A 6,000-nucleotide genomic window follows, 5' to 3' on the forward strand; every position below is an offset into this window, starting at 1 on the left:
CTCTCACCCCTATTTATCCTTTTCCTTCACCCTTCTAGAAGGAACTAAAACATTAATTAATGACATTTACTAGAGGCTTCCCCCCTTCCAATAATTAATGCATTCTCCAAAAACTCCTCCCTGGCAACACAATAATTAATTGTGCTTCTAGAAAATTAAATTACTAGAGGCTTCCCCCTTTCCAATAATTAATACACACTCTAGAAGCATCTCCCTTGTAATACAATTATTAATTAAATTAATTAAATATAAAGTCACCTTTTAATTTTTAATTTATTTAATGACTTTATAAGAAATTAATTTAATTTTCTCTTATGCTCCACTTAGACTTTGGAAAATGTGAAGGCTAAAAGATGGGGTCATCACACAATTAGATATAGAAAATTGTCTAAGTATCGGATAGTTTTACTAGTAGTATAGAGATAGTTTTGGTATGCACAGTCCACATAGTAATATTTGGCATGTGCGCACTTGAATATAGTTAGTATAGAGTGTTATGATGACATGTGCAAGAGTGCAGTATGATACATATAGTATGACATCAAATATAATGGTTTCACTAGTAAAGGTAGTGAACAAAGCAGAACATAACACATCAGTACTTTGGTATTTATGGGTTAAGGTCAATATTCTTAGGGTATTGACAGATTGGATTGATTGCTCGCATGTAAGATTTTAGATTTATTTTCTAAAGTGTTGAATACTTTAGATTTCTGAATTAGTACTAGATATTAGAGATGCTTTGATATATACCTAAGATTAACTAAGTTGTGTTCTTGGTTAATGTACTTGAATGATTTCAGAATTCAAAGTACTCAAGCAATTTGAAACTCAACTTCATTTTATTGATCCTTTCAATCATGTTATTGAAAATAAATATGGAAATAAGAAGTTCAATGGTTAGATGTTATAAGAGGTGAAGAGGGTTCATTTTACTCATTTTCTTTCTCCCAATTTTGATTTAGCAACTTAAGTATTCTAGCATCCAAAATGGAATTACCATCCCAAACTTCAATCTCTTCTTCTACTAGATATAGACCCATCCAATTTGTAGCTAGTTGGTCAGATGTCAAAGAAGGCAAAAAGGAAGGTAAGATTTCTTCTTGTGATAAAAAACCAACTTATCAATTGATTAGAATCAAAGGACAAAATAAAAGAATACAAAGGAATAAGTTGTCAATGATCAATTGGAATATCATAATGACAAGGTCTACAAATATGAATGTTGTTTCTAATACATGCCAACACTTTACCAATATTTCCTATGCATTCATGTTTGAATAGCCATTTACACATGATCAAGATACTAGATTTATTTGGCTCCAACAAACATGCCATAGCCAAAAATATAGTAGGTATGTGGTGCAGGAGCACATAGGGTGAGTGCACCAATATGGTGTACAAAAAGAGGGGTATAAGTGGACACCTTTTTTTTTTTTTTGAAATAAGGTAAACCTGAACTTGGATAATATGTTTGAGAGTCATCCTCAAAATGACAAGATATGTAAAACATATAAATTTTAGTACTCTAAATCTATTTTTTAAACTACTAATGTTTTTTAAAAATGGATAATATTAGGTGGGTAACACTCTGTGCACACGAAAACTAGTTTATGATTTTCTTAGAAAATATAACATAGTTATTTTCGTGTGCAACACAAAAGACATAGTTACATTCTCTATTTTGCACATCCCTTTGGTAGGATGATAGATAAGAGTCATATCTAGAAGTTGTATATTTTTTTGTAATTTTTTGATGTGTATTTAATTTTTTATGAATTATTGAACTGACTACATCCTAAAATTTTGATACTTGTTCGTGTGCTGAGAAAAACTTACACCAAAATAATAAAAAATGAAAAAAAAAAAAAAAAAAAAGTGTATAGAATAAAGTGTAGAACAGTAATATATAGTTTATTTTGAATTTTTTTAAGTATATCAAAAGTTATTAAAAAATGGTAGACAGATGCCTGTGAGGAATGTCAAGACATTGGTAAAAGTAATTAAAGTTTATGATGTTAATGTTGTTCGAAAATAGAAAAATTTATATTGTTAGAAAGCTAAGAAGATGTGTAAGATTATGGTGGCGATTTTAGAGATACCCACTTCACCATTAGCAAACCTGATGAAGAAAAATACGAGAATTCATCTTAGAAGATGAAACAACATCTAAAGGAAAAAAATTGGAGGGAAAATAGTCTCCCAAGCCTTTGGGTCATTTCATTATGCTATCACTAAGCCATAACCCGATTGGGTTTTGAAGAACTAAATCTAGGCTTTACTCCGAAGGCCATAACTTTCGCATACAAAGTCTAATTGACTCCATTCAAAATGTGTTGGAAAGATATTGAAGAGATCTACAACATGATGTAGATAAAAAAATCCTATGTCATCAAAATTTTATATTTCATTAATTTGAATGAAGCATAATCTAAAATAGGTAGTCATTGTTTTCCAAATGCGTAATCAATAAGTAAACACAAATACTAACATATTTATAATTCTCTCTCTCAAACACACATACACACACTAATTAACTAACTAAATAACTCATAATATATCTCTCTTACTAACTCCTAACCTCTCACATTCTTTAACTAACTCCTAACCCCCCACCCTCACACAGAGAGAGAGAGAGAGAGAAAGAGAGAGAGAGAGAGGAGTTAGTGAAAGAATGCGAGAGGTTAGGAGTTAGTAACTAACTAACTCAATAACTAACTAACTATAATACACACACTCATTAACTAACTAAATAACTCATAATATATCTCTCTTACTAACTCCTAACCTCTCACATTCTTTAACTAACTCCTAACCCCCCACCCTCTCTCTGTGTCTAACTTGTTGCCATTAACCATTGTCTCTCTCTGAGTAATCCCTAAGCCTTCTCTCTCTCTCTCTCTCTCTCTCTCTCTCTCTCTCTCTCTCAATTGAGAGAGAGAGAGAGAGAGAGAGAGAGAGAGAGAGAGAGAGAGATAGGAGTTAGTGAAAGAATGCGAGAGGTTAGGAGTTAGTAAGAGAGATATCTAAGGGGTTATTTAGTGAGTGAGTGAGTGAGTGTGTATGTATTTTTTTTTATAAAAAATTTCTTTATGTATGTGTGTGTGTGTGTGTGTGAGAGAGAGAGAGAGAGAGAGAGAGAGAGAGAGAGAGAGAGAGAGAGAGAGAGAGAGAGAAGTTGATCTCAGATTGGTTTTGACAATTGAGTGTCAACACACTTAAGAAATTTTCTAAGTTGATGCTAAGTATAATATAGATGTCGAGTTGCAAAATATTCCAAGCTAGAAATTCAATAAGTGCGAAGTCATTTAGATGCTGAGCAAACAGACAATGCTGAGCAAGTTTCAAAGGCTGAGCAAAGTTCAAGTGCCAAGCAAGATAGAATCTAGTGTGTTCTGGGCATCAACAATTAGTAAGTGCTGAGTAACACAAAATCAACATACGAGTTTGTGCCTCCACAAAATAAGATGTAATTTTTTTTTGAGCTCACATATGGATAGATCTCAAAGGATTAAAAGATAAGATTGAATCTATTTGATTCCTTATGCAATCAACATGCAACCAATTAGAAAATTGGAAAGATTTGAGTAGGAAAGATGGATGAATCTCAATCGTAGATTCATACCTAACCCTAAGTCATGAAATACTTTTAAGGAGGTTGAAACCCCATAATTTAGTATGTATGAGATAGAATGTGCTAAAAGAGAATGCATGCAAGGAGAGAATGCTAGTGAATTTTAACGGAAGTAAAAGGGGTGAATTGACTTAGAAGAAGGAAAACATTGTAGAATCAGTTAGCAGAATAGAGAATCAAGGTCACAGTACTTTCATACCAAATTAGTGAGGATCATATAGGACAGAACAAGGATATGAAATCAGCAATAGAAAATTGCAAGTAATCAAGTTAAACACTCTACTATACTTTCTAACAATTGTATTAGTGGAATGAAATCCTATGGAGATAGGTTGGTTTAACAACCATTGTATAAAGCCTTTAATAGGGTGACATTCCAAGTGAAAGTTTGTAAATCCTTTAGCCAGGGACACTTTTGATAGAGTGTTAAAATCCTTTAATAGGGTAGGATCTAACAATCCTTGTAAGCTTTTAATAGGGTAGGCCTTTCATAGGGTAAATCATGAGAATGGTCAAAAATATGTAACCTTAACAGGTGAACTTTATTACTGCAATAGTGAAGAGTTGTGGGTGTGATCCTCACCCTAGTTTTACCTTCTCATTGAAAGGTTTTTGGGTAATCATATCTGGTGTCAAGAGTTAATGTGGATGCATTTACTTTAAATGTTATTTTCACATGTTTATGCATGCAATGTTTTAAAGTTAAAAGTTTTATTGGTTAAAGTTTAATACTTCTAATTCACCCCCCGTCTCAGAAGTATATTTCCCACTTGTTAATTCCCAACAATTGGTATTAGAGCTAAGTTCTCATCAAGAGAAGCCTTACAGTTTGGAGAAAAGATCTTGAGATAGAATTTTACAAGTTGGGAAAAACCATTGAGAATCAGGAGATTGAGATACACCTATTATTGCAAAAATTGGATAAAGCTAGAAATGCTTTAAGGAGTTCACTAAAGAGAAGAAAGGCGATTGCCATAGTTGAGAATGACACTCAATACAAGGAGATTGACACCACAAGGTTATTTGTAGATGGTAAGTCATGTGAGTTTGATGCAACAGTTGTAGATCTCATGGACAAGAATAGAGCACAAGCTGAGAGATTAGAAATCTCAAGTTGGAGCAAGAATCACAAGCAATACCGCTATGTGAAGTAATTGAACAAAAGAAGAAATCCATTAAGGATAAGGTCATGATTGAAGAAGATAAAAGAATTTTGTCAAATAGATTGGAAGAAAAATCACTAGAGTTGTCTAGGATCTCAAACATGTAGTTGGATACCTTGAGCCAAATGATGAATGCCCATAATGAGTTGAATGTCAAGGACAATGAAATAACTACATTGAAATTGCAAAATGAGAAACTACAAAATGACCTAAAAAGAGAGAAGGAGTTTTTTGAAAGCTTCAACAAGCCAAATTAAGCCATCAAGTACTTTGAGAAACCATTGAAATCCCCTAGGTCCAGTAAAGACACATCACGCTTGGGCTATACAAACATTGAAGGAGAGTCATCCAAGACTACTAAACAAAGGAATGAAAAAGCTAAGAACACCAAACCCACTTGTCATCATTGTGGTAAGAAAGGACATACAACTAATGTTTGTAGGAACAAGAATGCTAGTCAGAATGCTAAGCCAAAGAACATGATCCACTATTACAAGTATAATAAACAAGGTCATTAGGCACATGAATGCATGACAAGGACCATGCATGCACCAATATTTGAAGGAGGCTACTACAATTGTTAGAAGTTTGGACATAAAGCCTTTGAATGAAGATCCAGGTCCACATGGTCATCAAACAAGGGAAGAAGCCATGAAAAATCCTACAATTGGGATTACAACACAAGACATAGCTATCACTACTGTCAAGAGTATGGACACATCCTTGAAAATTGCATAAGAACACATTTCAGTGGATGCTACAACAGATGGTTGAGCCAAACTACATGCTTTAGTTGTTTGAAGACTAGTCATATTAGCAAGCACTGTCCAACAAGATCAAAGGCACCTAACTCAGACTCAAACAAGGGAAAAGGAAAGGTAGATGTTGAGCACATTAGAGGAGAGATGAATAAGACATGGAAGAAGAAAGATGGAAACAACATATCAAATGAAGGAATCACTTCACCTAAAGGGTCAAGTGGTCATACTTCATCAAACTAAGCAAGAAGGTAGCAAGACTTATATTTAAATGCTTTATCATACATTAGTTCCTAGAATGAGTTAGCATTGAAAAGGATAGATCAACATGAATAAAGATGCAAGGTTAAATCTTCAAAGTTTTCAAATTGTGCTGAGTAAGGAAAGTTGCCTTCAGATGCCAAATGAAATCCTAGTATATGCCGAGTTGTCTTCCAAAGTCAGT

This window comes from Cupressus sempervirens, chromosome 10 (genome assembly GCF_028749045.1).
Source record: "Cupressus sempervirens isolate cs-2001-9-10 chromosome 10, ASM2874904v1, whole genome shotgun sequence".
Taxonomy (NCBI): Eukaryota; Viridiplantae; Streptophyta; class Pinopsida; order Cupressales; family Cupressaceae; genus Cupressus; species Cupressus sempervirens.